Consider the following 20,543-nt stretch of genomic DNA (forward strand, 5'->3'; position numbering starts at 1 on the left):
AGAAAAAACAAATGCTTAGACAAAATATCTTATCATTTGAAGAAATGCACGAATGAAAATAATATTATATCTTTATCATCTTTTCACGCGCCAAATGTTTTCTACGATCTATAAATATATTTTCGAAGATATATGCAATTTGAATCAACTTTAATCCTTTCGATGACTTGTCTATATATGGAATGATATGATATGGGATACAGAGATTAAGCTATGGAAAATTTAGAGTCTTACCAACTCATTTAACTGCTGGTAAACTATTTTGCGAAAGAAGATGATTTGCTTTATTATCAAATCCATACTGGCAAATAGTAAGCATGATGCCAACGTCATCAAAAGTATTATAAATATCTGATTGATTCATATGCATGAATGTATATATACTGATATTATTAAAAAATAAATTGAAACATACGTAACCACTTTATTTAATTTACACTTTGTTTAAAAGTAGTTTATAATCTTTTATAATTTAGATAAATAATAAAGACTAAGTTTCTCGATATAATACTAAGTTCAGAATCACTATTGCTCTTTTCGCATGGTTGATCATAAACTTGAGTTAATATAAAAATAACAATTTTTTTCAAATTTTTATAAAACGAGATCTTAATTATAGTATATGATTAAAATATATATATATAATTTATAAATACACCTCTTATAAAGGATATAGAATTTTATGATTAAATTCGACAGGTGCAGACAAATTTTATATTCCTAAAAATATATTTTCTCCCTATGCGTTAGCATTAGGAAATTATTAATTAGCAAAATTAATTATGAATTCACATGATCACAATTTTTATCCGATTTTGGTGATTAATCGCTGAATTGAAAAATACAAATAGCTTTTACACAAGATAATGTAATTATTTTAATAAACTATTCCGATTTTTAAAAAATATTAGTTTCTTTGCAAAAATCATATTTGAAAATAGATAATTTTCATGAGTAATTTTCACACAAATAGAAGCCTATTTTGAAGATGTTTATCCAATATCGCTCGAGATATGTGTGACTTTAATTATCACTGCGCGTGAATTGAAGAATTGAGTTGATGATGAGACATCAGACAATGTATGATCGTCAATTTCTACAGAATAGCTAGTACAATACCATTATATATTGTGTAAGAGAAATACGAACGATTTTTAAATAGATATTGACGTTCTTCTCATGCTCGATTGATGTTACGTGCATTATTCTTTTTGTTTCTATCTAAAACAATTCATTATAATAATAATAAATTTTATTAAATATTATTTAATAAAATCCATTACTTAAAAAACTAATAAATATAAACTAATAAAATATTTATGTTATAATATTAATAATATTATTAATATATTTAAGAGTATTAATTTTCTATAATAATATTAATAATTTTTTACGTTCTGCATACAGCTTTCTTCATTTACGTTCGATATTTTCTTCCCTGAAGTTTAGGAATGCATAATCTAGAAACTCATTTAAACAAGAGGTAGATAGATAACTTTTATAATTCTCGAAACAAACTCTCGATATCCTATTGTGACATTGTTAACTTTCCTTAATTATTAGATCTTTAAGCCACACATGTGCTCAAAATCAACTCCTGAATCATAAATGATTTAGATCTCCAATTTCTTCCCTTCTAAACATACACTTCAAGGACTTCTATGAATTTTAGGGTCAACCAGATCTTCCTTCCTAATGCAATAGACCTTTTCTCAAAATATGAATCAATTAAAATCTCAGTGATAAAATTATTACCCATTAGAAAACAGACTTTTGTCCTCGGCAACATTGTAAAAGCAGTCAGTATTTGTCTTTCTGTAAAACCAGTCATCAATTAGATAGTATGTCCACAGTTAGCCCCTAGTCTGTATTCAGTGAAGGCGATAATTAAGTAATAAGTCCATATTTTAAAATCTGTAAAGTCCGTATTCTGCAATCTGTAAAGTCTGTATACTGAAATCTATAAGATCATTAATTAAATAATAATACATATTCGACATTTCATAAGACCAATTATAAATCTGTATTCCGAATTTGATCATAAGCCTAATAAATGTATAAAACTATCCACAAATCGGTAAGTCTTTAATCAGTAAAGCGGCCTGTATTTTCTTACAACATCTAGTAAATATTGTTTATTAGCTTGAAGAAAAAGCAAAGTAACAAGAAAACAAATCATTAACAAGTAGACACACGGTAATAATTATTACATTATTCCGGAGGTTAATTATTACTAATAGATTATAAACAATGATATATCACTAACTACTTTTATTCATTATAGAAATAACTATCAAAAAATTTATTTGATCCTTCAAAAAAAGTAATATAATAAATTAATATTAGACGCAACTGACATGCGTCATTTTCTCGATATAAAATAGCATAACAATGCAAGCATATCTTTTATACAATGCATAAAATCCATGTAGCGTATTGCAAGCGTTTACTTCATAAATTCTCCTGATTGCAATTTATGTCGGATTTTGATGATCAAGGGTTCATTCGAAAGGTAAAGGTTTTTTACATGAGATAATTATGTCCGATTTTTCAGAAAAGTTTTTTTTCTAAAGCCATATCTAAAAATATCTAATTTTCAAGAGAAATGTTCATGCAGTGTATTGTGTAAAAGTCTATTTTGAAAATCTAATAAGATTTTCTCGTGTACAAAACCTTTATCTTTCGAACGAGCACTTGATTATCAAAATCGGATAAAAATTGTAATCATAAGAATTCAAGGCATAAAATCTTACAAACGTATAGACAGAAAATATTCTTTCGTAATATATATTTATAAATGATAAGGGGATCATTATTTCTCGTATTTAGCCAAGAAATTAAAATTTTGTCAAAGTGCTTAATCAATAATATCGTAGAAGAAAATAAAGTAATTCATTAATAATGATATTTTTTTATTTACATTAATAATGATATGGACATAGATACATGTCGCAAATACAAATTTGTTTAATTTCCATTTGTTCCAATTAGTATCTAAATATATTCAAAATATACCCAAATAATCTCTGATTAGTACCTAATATATAATATAAATAAAAAAAAATTTATAACGCGAGTTCGTATTAAAAAATTATTATCCGAGGTTCCATGAATTCGTCATGTTTATTTTGCGCATGGTTGGTATCTGCCGTTCCCCCACTCCTCGTACATCTAATTTAGCTAAAGTTGTGTCGCTTTTTACTATAAAAGTTATTAACATATATATTTTATAATGTAAACATTTAATGTAAACTTTTATAAGATATAATGTTCGTATTACTGAAATATATTATATATGTAACATATATGTATATATGTATATTAAAGTGTATATATTAGTGAATAAAGATATACGAATAAATAATTATGATTCCATGTAAGGTAGATTCCCGCTCCAACTTTCAACATATAAGTTCAGGTTGGTGTAAGACATTATACTTCCCTCTTATTTGAAAATGTATATATGTATATGTGCATTTTAAACACAATAGTCGAGTATACAATTCAGTTCTATATATTTCCTAGTTCTACCTGAATTTTCTCCTGCTCCCTCAACTTCGCGTCATCCATGATTCCGAAGTATCTTTATCTCCTTTTACCCTTTCTGGTTTTCTCTCTAATTAGATAAATCACTTCCGCTGCCAAATTGCCATATAGCCTGGCTTCTTCATTACAGTATAAGCCATTTCGTCTAAAGCAATGGATGTTAATGAGAATGTGTTTTAATATCTGTTGTTCCGAAATTCATTTCTCTTTTATTATGTCTTTTCTGTTAGAATGCAGGTGGTTCCAGATTTTAATAGAATTTGATTGTTCTAAGTTTTAATGGCGGCATAATAGTCGTATAACGTAATTTTTACGAATATTTGGACGACCACGTCGTCTCATGTGCCTATGGGTCGCTACATTGAGACCCTTTGCAGGTGTGGAACTTGTGTACTTGTAGAAACAGTGCCACTAAGAGCAAGGCTTCATGTGTCCATATTGTTCTTCAAACCTGAGAGAAGGGCGTTTGCCTTTAGTGAAAGATTTCCCGTCGTGTGCAATTGCTGGCATAGCTGATGGATGTAGATATTCCCTTTGTTCATTATGTACTAAGGAGATGTGCGAGTGCATGCCACAATGGAAAATGGTCCTGTCGATTTCTATTCGGCATTCGATATATTTACTATATTATAATCTGATGATTATAACAATTGTATAAAAATCGTGTTGTTAATCATTTGTAGGTTAGATGCTTCGCATTCTGCCACGTCTAATAAAAAAAATCGATATATTGAGAGAAATCCGTATCCGATTAATATATTCGCCACGTTTACAAAGATAATTAGAATCATAAACTTCATTTCTATTTAATAACTTCGATCAGAGAGTCGATAAGTAAATGGTATTTGGAGTTACGTTTACGCTGTTTAAATACTAATTTATCAACTGGTGAAGTAGTGGGAACCTTTATCAATCGTCGCATGGAGGGGAGATCGAACAATGCGTCATGCTGTGCTTTATTAAGATCGTATATCGATCATATAATCTCCCTAAGGCAATTTATTAGCGTTACGACTTATCCAGCTTTAAGCAGTTAGGATGCACTATGTGAGTGCCTGGATTCATTTGGATTTTTATGTTAATTTCTTTTTAAATAGATAATTTCATAAGGTCCTAAATATTGGGTGTTGAATTTTCCTTTCATTACGATCTCCTGGTTTGAAATGTACCTCTTTCTGCTTTTTATCGTAATAGTATTTCGATCTTACCTTTGCTTGAATTTAAATTATGTTTGGTAGATTTGTGAGATTTGGCTAATTGTTCATTTAGTTCCTCTAAGTAATATACATAAGTTTCGTTTCGTAAGTTGTTTACAAATTAATTATTTAGGGTTCTGGCTAACTGATCAAAGACGATCTTATGTGACATATATTGTGACCTTCGTGTACGCTAGTATTATACGAGAATATGGCTATTTCTAGCTAGTTGTACCAATCGTAATTATCATATACGAAATGTTTTAAAAATTCTATTAATACATGATGTAATCACTTTATTGACCCGTTCGATTGAGAGTGATAGGCGCTTGTCTGATATTGATTGATTTTAAATTTTTAGCCACAGTTTTTGTCAATTCTGATAAGAAACTAGTGCCTTGGTCGATTAGAATGTCTTTGGGTGCACTAAAATGACAAATGAAATGCTTTATGAATGCGTCGGCTATCTCGTTAAAAGAAACTTGCGGTAGGGGAATAGCTAATGAATATTTTGTTAAAACATCTTGAATATCTTGAAAATGTAACTATTTCCCATTGTAGTGGTGGGCAAAGAATCCACAATGTCCATTAAAATTTTGTCGAACGCTTTGTCCTGAGTGTCGATAATCGTCATGGGCTGGTGCTCATGATTTTAATCTCACGCACTTCTTCGTCCGATAGCTTCGGCGATTCTGTATATAATTTTATACGTTTGTTTATAATTTTGGCCAAAAATATGTTTTAACGTATGTTTTAGTAACTCCTTTATGTCCTATTAAAATTGTATGATTCACGTAAATGATCTAATCTTGTTCGATTTACTTGGATATGATTATTTCATTCTTCAAATATAAAATTTTGGTTTGACTGCCCGAAAAAATTGAACGAAATACTTATCGTTTTCAATTTTAATTCAAAAGCCGCGTCAAGGAGAGAATGTAATGCTTCGTTTAATATTTCTAATTGAATCGGTAAAGATATTCTTCCCTTGACAGGTAATGCTATGAAATAATATCTTTCATTTTATTTCGTGACCTTCACTCTCTCTAACGTAACTTCGGAGATTGACTGTTATCGGTTAATTTACTGTTATCGGCCTTCTTTTGCTGCGATATATAGGGGAGCATTGCTTGTGTTCATAAAATAAGCTACATGCCCATTGTGCATTGTTGGAGATAACGTTTTACATGACATCGGATGTGATCTCGTCGTTGTCGTAAAGTATGTCATTGTCCGCGTATCGTGTGAGTCTTGGGTCACGTATACTTCGATGTTTTCAAGGTTGTTTATATTTATTTTCTTTTAGTTCCCTATTTCAAGAGAAATCTTCGAAGTCTCGAGTATTTATTATTCGTGCTAGAACCGATTAATGAGAGTACTTGTTTAGGCATTTCGACCGGATTTCTGGATAATGCATCCGCATTTACATTACGCGTTCCTACTTTGTAAATAATGTTGTATTCATATTCGGCTAGCTTTAATCGTCATCGGATTAATCTACAAGTGGGATCCTTTAAGCTGAATTAAGCCAGAGTAAGGGCTTATCATCATGATCAATGACGAGGCTGAAAGAGGTTCCATATAAGTATGGTTTTAAATGATAGTCAGAAGTTCCTTTTCTATCGTTGAGTAGTTCTGTTCTGCATGGTTAAGAAACGTATGCTATAGGAAGATCTTTCCCTATTTTGTCCTGGTTGAAGATGCCTTCTATTGCATAATTAGAAGCATCTGTTGTGACGGCAAACGGTTTGGTGAAATCAAGATATTGCAGAAAGATTTCTGGCATAAAAGATCCCTCAAGTAATTAAAGACCTCTTCTTGTACTTCTTCCCACTTGAAAGGTATGTTTTTTTTTAAGAGATTAGTAAGACGTTTGCTTATAAAGCAAAAATTGTTGATAAACCTTCGGTAATAGCCTGGGAGTTCTAAGATTTTAATATTTTTGGTTGTCCTAGGAAATTTGGAAATTCCTTTACTGCTTTTTTGTTTTCCTCGAGTTTTATCTCTGTGGTGCTAATGATATGGCTCAGATAACCCACTGGTCCTCTAGAGATGCCTATCGTTTCCAATTGTAATTCCAAAGTCACATAAAGGAGAGAATGCAAAGCCTCGTCTAGCTTCTCTAGTTGCGTTGATATCGATATTCTTTCCTTGACGGGTAATGCTATAAAATATCTTTCATTACGCTTTGTGACTTTAACTCTCCCGAGGGTAACTTCCAAAATAGTAATTTACCGGTATCAGCTAATTCTTTCGCTCCGACATCTAGAGAAACGCCACTTAGGGTCGTAAAATATGCTAGGTGTCTATTGTTCATGGTTACGCGATCTTGGATTTCGATGAGAAGGCTTTCGATATGCGTGTAGTCGTTTTCACCACGTAATCATATCATCGTCAATTCTGTTATCGGTCACATTATCGTGAGCGTTTTGTATTACGCGTGCTTCAATATTCTCGAAGCTGTTTATATTTACCTCTTCGGTTCTATCTTGGTTTTGTGTAATCAAAAGGGTTGATAATCTATCGAGCTTTTTTGTTTCCCTTCCACGATACGTTTCTCTCCATGAAATTTATTTTAGACGAATTTTTTTAAAAATCTGAATTCTACAGAATGTCCATACATATCGAGAGTATATGAACGTTATCATTTCGTTAATAATACTGCTTAAATTTGATCTTATACGCTTCGTGGCAGAGAAAATAATCATCGGTCTTACTAATTTTGAGAATGTTGCGTTCGAAACCGTATTTCCTAAAAACTGTTTTTCTTCTTCCAGATCTTTTGAGGAAATGACAACTGATAGCATTTCCGGATCTTGGCTTAAATGGATGGTTTGGACGTCGATGGGACGTCTGTTGCAATGGTCATTATTGGACGCAGTTGTAGATTTATCTCCAAGTAACTTGCTATAACGCACCTTGCTTCGGAGGGATTACCGCGTTTCCCGAGTTTTTATCATAGCACAATTTTTTTCTAGACTGATCTATTATGTGACCCAGGTTCTTGCAATATTGGTATTCCTTTCTTGGACTATATGAATCGGATTGTGTTCGATATGAAGGATGGGGAGGATGGTCCCCATGAAGACGCTTTTTGCTCCTAAATTGTTGGTTTGAATTTATTGTGCATATGTTTCGTTCATCCCTCCTCTATCGCGGTTAGAGGTCGTCGGTCTGTTCCAAAAATTTTGCAGTTGTCGATGTTTTTGACTGTCTTGTTCTACTTACGCGTAAAACTGCCGTGCCTCGAGGAAGATGTCAAGGTCTTCGCACATGTTGGGAGTTATCTTTAATTTGTAATGCAGCAGAAGGCCGTCAAAGAGACTAATCAACATAAACTCATTTTTTTAATAGTTTTTAGATTTTTTTAAGTTTGTCTTTCGTTAATTTGTGCGTCCTGTATCGTTCTTCGTCGCGAATCGTTTAATGAAAGTCTTTTACCCTATTTATGAAGTCAAGAATATGTTCATCTTGATCCATATAGATGCTCTTTAGTTCAGCTTTATGCTCTTACAATGTTCTATTCCGACCAAATATATCACAGAGACTGTTGATCGAGTGTACATTGAAATCTTTTACAGCCGAGTACACTCGCCTGCGTAATTTGTTAATGATCAACTGGATTCTTCCGCGTTAATAAGGATTAATTCGCGAGCTTGTTTACAAGCCCGCGTAAACGTAGTGATGGAGATATATCCGTCGTACTGAGACACCGTGTTAATTACTTCCTTAAAATCGTGTTTCGCGACACCGAACGGACGATGTATATCATTGTATTATGTTTATTATGTCTCACCTAAGCATGATTCTCGAGAAAAATTAAATTTCCTAAAGGAGCTCCTGTGACGTAAGATTTTGTACCCTTTTGGCCTTCCCTCGTTGAATGCAGTTCAATGATACGGAACTGACACCTAACAGAATGTCAAGCCGATGTTACGTCCTACGCCAACCTGGAACTATGAAATTAAACTATGAATCGCGACTCCGAATTTTTTCGGACATTGTTATGAAGAAGCGACATCAAGTCTTTATATACTGAGTTAAGCTAGAATTAGAACAGGAATCTATCTTAGAGTTAGTTAGAATTAAAATGGGAATCTACCTTAAGCAATATAATACTAACATGCATTTTAACACGACATATATATATTTATAAACTATTTCTCATTCTATTGTACATAAAGAGCGACATAACTTAAGTCAAGTCTAAACGTATGAAGAGTGAAGGAATGACAGATGCCAGCATACCTACGATACACGTGCGACAAGTTCACGGCCTCATCCTCACCACCAGCACGCCGCGCTTCAAGAGTTCACAGCCGCCGTACCAAAAGGAAGTCTCATTAGAGATCTCCGCCTCCAGTTAGAACCATGCGAGTCAATGATGATACAGCGGCAAGGCATCCTTCGCTGACTGGTCAACACTCTCTATTTAACCGACTGCACACGCCATTTCTTTGATTATTCGCTTAGTCTTTTCCTTAGGATTATTCAATTCGATTATTACTTCGATTTTCATATTACAGATTATTCGACACGATTATACTTGAAACAATTGTTTTTTTTCGATTATTATTCTCTTAAAACCAGTATTCCGTTATTATTATATAGTTATTATATTATATTATTATTATAGTTGTTATTCTTATTCAATTGTATCTATTTGTTATTGTGGCTTGAATAAATCAAGTATTGTTGAAACAGTCTAAATCAATAATTTCAGTTGTGCCTACGGAAACGATTCACTTTTCTCCTAATTTATTTCGAAAGGAATCTCAATTCAACATCTAATTTGTTCGATTATAAGTCGATTAAACGCCGAGAAATTCGTTTTCTGCGATAGAATCGACAATCTCTTTCATATAATTTCCCCGCCAATCATCTCTACTTCGTTCTGAAATCGAGCCAATCGAGTCGAGGACAAAGAAATCAACTTATCCAGCAGTAACAACATTTAATCCACCAATCAAAGGAGTGGATTCTAATATCGAGTCCCTGTCAGCCAATCTTCTTTGCCGAGACGTCTCATGATCAGAATCGAGACCTGATCAGAAGTAGATCACAACCTTCCCATTCGTCAAAGCCTGAGCTAAGTACTACTTTATTGGCTTATGTACTTCGTTTGACTTATGTATTGTTAGGTGTCAGTCCCGTGTCATAGAACTGCATAAAGGCTAAAAGGGCACATAATTTTATGACGCAGGAACTCGTCAAAGGAAATTGAATGTTCCTGAGGTCTATGATGCTTCGTAAAACGTAACAAACGAAATTAAAATTTCTAATGACAGCAATGGGATTCTTGAAAACAGCATGTCAAACGAGTGACAGATTAAAGCCAATCTAAACCAGTCGACGAGTTGGAAATGTGAAGAGGTACTAGATGCAGAAATGGTAGAAGTTGAGGATTCATACGATAAATGAATGCCGTTCAGAAATAATGGTACAATAAGAACTCGGGAAACGTGGTAATCGAAGCACGATGCGATCTTGGAGACAAAACAATAACCGTGCCCGATAATAGCCATTGCGACGGAAGTCTCGTTGATTATTAACAGAGGATATTTCTTCAATTATCGTTTCAAAGAATCTAAAGCAAGAAACTACCTTCTTAGTAGATATGGATTTTGAAACTAAAATCCTAAAATCAGTAGAGCTGACGACTATTTATTATGCGACGAAGCAATCAAAATCAAACTGAACAATAATATCACTGAAGAAACGATAACAATCTAAACTCTTATATTGTCGACATCTACGCACATCCCGTAGAATTTCATATACTCCTGAACTTCTTCCCTATCCCTCACGGGGGTATACTCGGGGCAGACTTCTTTAAAAATTCGACTAAAATAAATTTCATGGAGAAAAATGTATCGTGAGAATGAGTTATAATGCCTTTTGTAGAGTTAGAAGATAAAAACGATCACAGGAAGAACTTGCGACGTTGTAGAAATAAAAATTATTAATAATGAAGTAAAAACGGGTTATATTCCTTCTTTAAATTTGGGCGATAATATCTATGTTGATAAAGCCATTGTCACTAATGTAAATAGACGCGCAAATATTAAGATATTCAACACAAATGAAAAGGACGAAAAGGATAAAAATAAAAATTCCAACAATTCAGTTGGAAGAATTAGAGATAGCTGACAAACACGATGTGTTATCCCTAGAACATAACGTACACATGTCCGAGATGCAAGAATTTTCTCCCAGTGTGACCTCTCCTCTTGCACGTATCCACTCGAAAGATTGTAATGAGGGTCTGGTACACATTGATACGCCGGAATTATCTTCCCTAAGGCAAACCCGCGACCGAATCAATCTCAGATTACCACTCTATCATTAACAAAACAAAGGGAGATCCAAACCGAAACAAGACTGTCAATTCCATTTCCTCCTCCTTCCAAATCGATCATGCCAGCAAGACAATCTCCAAAACTTTCGAAAGCGAATATGAGCAAGTACTGCAATATATAAAGCTAGGTTCATTAAATAAGGAGGAAACAGAAGTAGTAAAACGCATGATCATGGATTCTGCCGATTTATTTCATCTACCAGGTGACAAACTCACTTTTACGAAGATAATCAATCATAATGTCCGAACTATCGATTCTATCTCGGTCACGGAAAAATAATATCGGTTTCCACCTTTCCATAAAGAGGAAATTAATAAACAAATCGATAGTATTAAAAACGATGTGAAACGCGTATCAGTATCACAGTATAATTCCACTTTATGGATCGTTTCTGAAAAAGCGGACGCAAACGGAAATAAAAGAAGGAAACTCGTGATAAACTATCAAGCGCTTAACAAGAAACAAATAGTTATCCGTTGCCTGACATAACGGAAATTTTAGACCAACTGGGTAGTGTAAAGTATTTTGATACCTTCGACTTAGCATCTGGTTTTTATCAGATACCTATGAGTGAAAAAGACGCAGAAAAACCACCTTTACTACGCCATACGAGCATTACAAATTTATACGAATATACTTTGGATTGAAAAATACGCCATCCATCTTCCAACGCCTGATGAATTAGGTACTATCATGTCTACAGGAGAACGAATTATTCGTCTACTAGGATGACATAATCATCTATTTTAGTTCTTTAGACGAACACATGATCAAATTTAGGAACTTATTGGATAGATTTAGAAGCACAAGTCTAAACTTATAACTGATAAATGTAATTTTCTGAGTAAGGAAGTGGCTTATCTGTGCCTTCATTAGTTCTACAGAGGTAAAACCGGATCCTGAAAACAGAAGAGCGGTAAAAGAATTCCCAAGACGTAAGACAACTAAAAACGTCAAATAGTTCTTAGGACTTCCAAGCTACTACCGATAGTTTATCGTTAACTTTTATAAGCAAATCCTTAATTGATCTTTTAAAGAAAAACGTACCTTTCAAATGGAAAGATATACTTGAAAGATCTCTTACGTCAGGAACTTCTATTACAATATCCTGATTTTACCAAACTGTCACAACTAATTACGCAATAAGAGGTATCCTCAGCCAGGGCGTAATAGAAAAAGAACTCTCCATCACGTATGTTTCTAAGCTCTTAAGTCAGGCTGTGCAAAATTATTTGACTATAGAAAAGAAATTTGCTATCATATACACAGTTAATCACTTCAGGTCATACCTATATGCAACCTCTTCCAGCCTCGTCACCAACCATGAGCCTTTAATCTAGCTTAATTCAGTAAAAAATTCAACCTTTAGGTTAATCCAATGGCGATTGAAATTAGCTGAACATGATTATATCATTATTTACAAAGCCGGAACACATAATGTAAACGAGGATGCACTATCCAGGAATCCGGTCAAAACGTCCAAACAATAGTCCCTCCCACTAGTCGGCTTAAGTACAAATAATAAACACTCAAGATCCCAAGGAACCGTCGACCTTCCTGAAATAGAGAACAAAGAAAGGACAAATGTATACAACTCCGAAAACGTCAAAATACACGGGATCCAAGACTCATATGATAACGCAAACAGACCTCACGACGATAACGAGATCACATCTGACGAAAATGACTATACGCACGTTGACAGCCCCCTTATAGAAATTCGAAACGAATAACAATGTACAACCGGCACATGACGTATTTCACGACTACAAGTGGCGCTCCTCTAAATATCAGAGGAAAAAAATTAATCAACAACAATAAACCCATATATTTCCGAAGTCACACTAGGGAGAATGAAAATCACGAAAAAGAATGGACGATATTTCATAGTATTACCCGTCAGGGAAGAATGTCTGTATCGACGTAGTTATTAATATTAGATGAAGCGTTGCATTCTTTTCTTAACGCGGCTCTCGAATTAACGATTAAAAACCATAGCTATATTTAAAGAACCAGTGGGCGATGTACTCTGGGTCAACGTAAAATCCAAATTTCGTTTAAGTTTTTCGGGCTGTGAAACAAAAATTTTAATTTTGAAAAATGAAATGATTATACCCAAGGAAATTGAACGTATCCAAATTATACATGATAATCATTTAACTCAATGGGCGGACACAAAGGTGTCACTAAAACGTATTCTCGAATCAGACAAAAATATTTCTGGCTTAAACTAAAAATCGATGTATAAAATTATGTACAAAATTACCGAAGCTATCAAACAAGGAAACTCGTAAAATTAAAAATAAATCAGCCTGTGACGATCACGGATACTTCGGGATATTTCAAACAAAATGTTAATGGACATCGTGGGTTCTTCGTCCAGCACTTCAATGCGAAATAGTTACATTTTCAAAATATTCAAGATTTTTTAATAAAATATTCGTTAGCTATTCCCCTATCACAAGCTTCTTTTAACGAAATAGTCAACGCATTCATAAAGCATTTCCTTTGTTGTTTTAGTGCACCCGTTCTAATCGACCAAGGCACTAGTTTCTTATTGGAATTGACGAAAACTGTGGCTAAAAAATTTAGGATCAATTAATATAACCGAAATTTATATATGTAGAAGAATACATTACAACGTAGTTAACTACGCTATATCTGGATATAATAAAATAAAAATGTATTCTAGAATATGTACTAAAAAACTGTTGTTTGTATTTATTGCTCTAGACACAATGCTTTACACTGTAATAAAAAAAAAAACAAGATATTGAAAAAACCAAACAATTTTGATAATAGGAGTTATTCATCTAATCAAATGTGTCACAACTGAAGTAAAAATACAAGTATAGGACTGTTACGGGGAGTTACTTATAATATATCAAAACAAGTCGTACTTCTTGGCTCCAAAAACGCGCATAATTTTGAAAGAAGGTTCACTAAGGAATTGCAACAAGTTACTTCCCAATATGTACAATTTACGCGCCATATGGTAAAAATACAATCTTTGATTAAACCTAACTAGAGGTACATCGATCTTGAACACCAGGGAATCAATGGGATTTATTCAAATGAAGATCTTTACAAATTACGCACATCATGGACACAATAGAAAAACCCGTCACCCTTAACACATTCGCCAGAGAAATAGCGGAAAGTAGATAACGACAGGAAAGATTTTATTGTACAATTTTATGGACGAAAACTCTAAATAAAATCGCTGCATGTACAAGTGAACGATTCTAGAAAGTATTTGTTACTTTTGGATCAATAAGTGCTGGCATACTTGCAATTTTCATAATTTTCCGGCTTATCAAATACATCGCTAAAACTCTTCTACAGGGATATGCGTTACACAACATTTACATGTGAAATTTCCACATAATAAGGTTCATTCACCATTTTTTAATTCAACTAACCAGAAGACCGGAGAAGACAGAAGGGGACAAAACCACTTCGGAATCATGTGCAACACACAAAAAAGAAGGAAACCACAGAAAATTCAAATAGAACTAAAAAATATATGGGACTGAAACACATAATCAACGATTGTGTCTAAAATGCACATATATGTATGTACATTTCAAATAAGGAAGAAAGTGCTACGTTCTACGCCGATCTGAAACTGTAAAATAGAAATTATAAATAAATTCCAAATTTTTCCAGACATAACTACGAATAAGCACCATCTCACTTTATAAATCTAATTAAATTAGAATTAAAATGGAAACTTACCTTAAGCAATATAATATAATAATTAGATAATATAATATATAATAATTGGATAATATAATATAATAATTAGACATATGTTTTAGTATAAATGTATACAAGCGTCGCAATCACCGTACCAAAGGGAATTTTATTGGAGATTCCGTTGCCAGCTAAGGGAAGAGCCACAACGAGCCAATGACGATACCGCGACAAATCATTCCTCGATGATTGATCAACGTTCTCTATTCAATCGGCTGCACACTTCGTTTCTACGATTATTTGCTCAGATTATTTCTTTTTCTACGATTTATGCTCTTAGATTCTCACAATACACGATTATTACGTCGTTTTTCACAGTACTGATTATTCGATTAGTCCTTTCCGATACGATTATACGATTTAGTCAATTTAATTTTTTTACGATTATTATCTCGAATATTATTTTAAATCCAATACAGACCGTTATTTTGTTCAGTTATATCTATTTGTTGATTATGAATAAATTAAATATTGTTCAAACAGTCTAAGTCAATAATCCCGATTGTGCCTACGGAAACGACTCACTCTTCTAATTCATGTCGAATTATAATTCAACATTTAATTCGTTCGATTATAAGTCGCTTAAACGCGATGGAGAAATTTGTTTTTCGCAACAGAGTCGACAAACTCTTTCATACAATTTCGTCGCCAATCATCTCTATTCCCTCTGGAATCGAGCTAATCGAGCCGAGGACAAAGGAATCAACTTATCCGGCGGTAAATACATTTACTCCAATAACCAAAGGAGTGGATTCTAGCTCAAAGAGTGGAACCCCCGTCAGCCAATTCTTATTGCTGAAACGTCACGTGATCAGCAAGTAAAAGCCAAAAGATCACATAATCTTATGATGCAGGAAAAACGAAATTTAATTTCCCCGAGGCCCGTGCTTCGTGAAACCTAACAAACAAAATTAAAATTTCTGGTGACAGCGGTGAAATTCTCGAAAACAGTATGTCAAACGAGCAAGCAGGTCAAAACCAATCTAAACCGGTCGACAAAATGGAAAGATGAACACGAAGCGGTATTAGGCGTATAAGTGACGTAGAGGTTGAAGATATCGCGATCAAGCTCAGACAAACTGGCTACTGCTGCAGGAACGAAAAGGAGTTGTTCGTAAACGTGAGAAAGCGTTACGAGTGAGAGCAGTTAAACCCGAAGTCATCCCTACGCAGCAGACGATGCATATTACGCATTGTATACGTGAAACACATTATTTCTGAATTAGAGAAGCAATTAGTATACCTCAATATGATGGATATAACATCCCCTTCGTTACATTTACGTGGACTTGCAAACGGACTCGCGAATTGATCCCTGATGACATAGAAAAAACGGTGACTCGCTTAATCTATTAAGATTAGGCAGGAGTGCATACTCGATTGTGGAAGATTTCAACATATACTCGAGCGACAAACTCTGCAATACATTGTGCGGAGATTTTGTTCGAAATAGATCTTCACAATAGTCCAGAACTGAGCTGAGTGGCATTTATATAGGACAAGATGAACGCATTCTCGTCTTCATGGATAGGTTAAAAGATTTCCATCAAACGATCCATGATGAAGAGCGATATAAGACATGCATGAACTGACGGAAGACAAAAAAAAGCGATGAATTTACATTGATTAGCTTCTGTCATGGCCTTCCTTTAAATTATAGATTAAAAATAATTTCTAACGTGTGCGATGACCTCCTAGACACCTTCGTCAAGGCACGGCAATCCTACATGGAAGAAGATTTAAACAGATTCGATAACATGATCACTAGCAACCACGAAACTGGAATAAAATTAGATAAAATTGGAACTAGTGATAGAAACACGTGAACGATAAGCTCGAATCTGCTACCTAAAACATGCACTTATTGTAAGAAGCTAGGGCACATTAAAAAGGAATGTTATAAATTTAAACGGGAACAGCAAATTCAAAGCGAAGAAAGTCCTCCTCGCCTCCTCGCCCTCCTCAATCTTCCCCTCTTCATCTCCCGCTCCTCTATATTAATTACGATCCCACTCCTATAGTTCAAAAAAAATATGTTGATATTACAAGAACATAGACCATAATATAGACGAATGCCGGAAAAAACTATGGCATGATAAAAATTCGGAAAGGAATGATAAGAATTCGGAAAAGGCGAACAACCCTCCAAGGAAAGGCGCACCTTTGGAGGCGAACCAGCAACAGCGCCCAACAATAACCGTAACAGCAGACGTTCTATCGACGTCCACACAATTCACTTAAATCAAGATTCGAGCATTTCATCAATCGTTATCTCTTCAAAAGATTTAAAACAAAAAACGACGTTTTTAGTAGACAGGGTTTCGAACCCAACATCCTCAAGATCAATAAAGCGGTCGAGTATCTGTTATGCGAAGAAATCAACAAAATCATACCAAACGGTATTATTGAAGAAACAATAACAACTTATGGCTCTTGTATTGTCGACATGTACGGACATCCCGTAGAATTTTACGTAGTCCCAAACTCCTTCCCATTCTTCGAAGCGGACTTTTTTAGGAACTCGCTAAGATAAACTTCATGGAGAAAAATGTATCGTGGAAATTATAATGCCATTCGTAGGACTAGAACAGCAAACGATCGCAGGAAGAATCTGCGACGTCTTAAAATGCTCAATAACCAAGTCAAAACGGCTTGTATTCCCTCTCTGAATCTGGGCGATGGTATTTACGTCGGTGAAGCCATCGTCACTAATACGAATGGACGTGTAAATATCAAAATATTTAACACGAACGAAACAGACGTGAAAATAACGATTCCAACGGTTCAGCTGGAAATATTCGAAAGAGCTGACGAACACAATGTGCCATTTCTAGGATATGACGGACACGTGTTCGAGACACAACAATTTTGCCCCAGCATGACTTCTCTTGCACATGTCCACTCGAAAGATTATAGTGGGGATCTGTTACACATCGACACATCGGAATTATCTGCTCTAGAGCAAGGTAAACGTGCGACCGAATCGATCTTAAATCACCATTCCATCAGTAGCAAAGAGGAGATCCAAACCGAAGCGAAACTGCCAATTCCACTTCTTTCCAAATCGATTGTCCTTACAAGACGATCACCAAGGTTTTCGAAAGTCGATGCGAACAAGTGCTACGATACGTAAAATTAGACGAATTAAATAACGAAAAAGAAATAGCGAAAAACATGATTAGGAACTCGATCAATGTATTTCATTTATTGCGAGATAAATTAACTCACATGAAGATAATTGATCACAATATTGAAACCATTAATTCGATGCTGGTGAATAAAACAGAATGAATAACCTGTCAGTAAAACAGAACCTCTTCCCACCGATCCATAAGGAAGAAATAAATAAACAAATTGACGATCTTATTAAAATTGATGTGATACGATACATAAGGGAGAATTATAAGATGATACCGATGTATCGTATCATCTTATAATTCTCCTTTATAGATTGTTTCCAAGTATCAGGTTTCCACTAAATATGCATGAGTAAAGAAGACGCGGAAAAAACAGCTTTCACTATCCCATACAGGCATTATGAGTTTACACAAATGCCCTTCGGGTTAAAAAATACATCATCCATCTTCCAACGCCTGATGAACTCGATATTATCAAGCTTACAAGGGAACGAATTGTTCGTTTACCTGGATGATATAGCCATCTATTCGATTCATTAGACGAACACGTGACAAATTCCGAAAATTATCGAATAGATTTAGAAACGCAGGACTAAAACTACAACCCGATAAATGTAAAAAAGTGGCTTACCTGGGCTATGTCATTATTTTTACAAGGTTAAAACCGGATCCGGAAAAGATAAAAGCAATAAAAGAATTCACAAGATTTAGAACAATTAAAAACACAAACAAAACTAAAAAATATCAAACAATTCTCAGGATTCGTAAGTTTATCGCCAACTTTTAACTAAGATTCTACTCTTAAACAAGCAAACCCTTAACTAATTTTTTAAAGAAAGATGTGCCTTTCCAGTGGGAAGAGGTACAAGAAAAAGTCTTCACTCTCTTGACAGATTTTTTATGTCAGGAACCATTACTACGATACTCCGACTTCACAAAACCATTCGTCGTCATGACCAACGCTTCAAATTATGCAATAGGACGCATTAGCCAGCTTAGCCAGGATGAAATAGAAAAAGATCTTCCCATAACATATGCTTCAAGACTTCTATATCAGACAGAATAAAATTACTCAACAATAGAAAAAGAATTATTAACCATCATATGTAGAGTCAATTATTTCAGGCCGTACTTATATGGAACTTTCTAGAGTCTTGTTACTGACCATAAACCTTTAATCTGGCTAAACTTCGTAAAAGATCCCACATCTAACTAAAACTCGCTGAAAATGAGTACAGTATAGTTTACAAAACAGAAAAGTGTAACGTAAACGCGGACGCCTTATCGAGGAACCTGATGGAGTCATCTAAATAAATATTTCCAATAGTCAGCGCCAGCTTGAGCGACGATGAATTATATATATAGAGAGAGACAAACACTTGAAATCTCGAGAAATCGTTAACCTTCTTACACGTTCACGCTGGCTTGTTATTGCGTTTCTCTCTATGGCGGCGCTCATATTAATGCTTTTTTTTATTACTAATGTAAGTTATATATATATACATCGATTAATATAAGTTAAATTTCCATTATTAAAAGTTTAACTATATAGTAATTGTTTTTGGCTACTAAACGAACTAAATTTTTGATGATACACTCATTCTGACGGAAAATTCAAACGTATATAAGATTCGAGCGCGTGGTACACGCCAGCTTGAACGTGTTAAAACACAAAAGCAAGATAAGAACGAACATAAACAGCTTCGAGAATACTGAAGCATACGCGACTCAAGACACTCGCAATAACGCGACAATAATAGATGAGATTATGTGATGAAAACGACTATACAAATATCGATAGTTCTCTCATCGAAATCTTGAAACATATTATATCTATTACGATTGGGACAACTGGCTAGAAATAGTCATGTTCCCATATAATACTAGCGTATACGAAAGTATGCGATACATGCCACACAAGCTCATCTTTGGTCAGTTAGCCAGAACACTAAATGACTCCTCCATAAATAATTTACGAAATTAAACTTATGAGTATTACTTAGCAGAGTTAAACGAACAATTAAAAAGATCCCAAGAAGTTGCTAAACATAATTTAAATCGAGCAAAAGAAAGAGCGAAGCGTTATTATGATAAAAAACAGAGACCAGTAAACTTTCACAGATCGTGTGTACCTTCGAAAGGGTACGTAATCTCATGATGCAGAAGCTCCTCTAGGGAATTTAATTTTTCTAAGATCCCTGCTTAATGAAACATAACACCAATTAAATGGTACCTACCTTTATGTCATCGAATGGCTGCACTGTAATTTACCTTCAATTTTGTGATGTCTCGAATTGCGAAGGTCGATTAGCGGCAAGCCTGTCGTCGGAATACACCACCTGAACGGCGAAATCGGTGTAGGAGTTTGTCAACTGCGAAGAACGATATTTTTGAAGTAGTGTATAAGCGGAGGAATTAAATCTTGATTTAGAATTCAATCATTTCTGTTAAATACATCCGGGATTATTAACTTAGACTGATTTAACGACGCTTAATTTATTTTAAAGTAATAATTTCAGTACAAAAGAAAAATGATCGAAGAATCGAGA

At 34.3% G+C, this 20,543-nt stretch overlaps 1 long non-coding RNA gene across 5 annotated transcripts; it reads right to left on the reverse strand.

Moving 5' to 3' along the window:
• Positions 1–504: 504 nt before the first annotated feature.
• Positions 505–20,536, reverse strand: LOC127071494 (uncharacterized). 5 transcript variants are annotated; one of them, XR_007785081.1, is made up of 4 exons: positions 8,991–20,536; positions 8,539–8,698; positions 1,756–1,815; positions 505–1,692 (listed from the first exon to the last, which is right to left on the reverse strand). It is a non-coding gene; the product is annotated as an uncharacterized LOC127071494 (long non-coding RNA). The 5 variants fall into 5 exon arrangements; XR_007785080.1 differs by having other exon boundaries at positions 505–1,815; XR_007785079.1 differs by having other exon boundaries at positions 1,756–8,698.
• Positions 20,537–20,543: the final 7 nt, after the last annotated feature.

The sequence above is a fragment of the Vespula vulgaris genome, chromosome 22 (assembly GCF_905475345.1).
Source record: "Vespula vulgaris chromosome 22, iyVesVulg1.1, whole genome shotgun sequence".
Taxonomy (NCBI): Eukaryota; Metazoa; Arthropoda; class Insecta; order Hymenoptera; family Vespidae; genus Vespula; species Vespula vulgaris.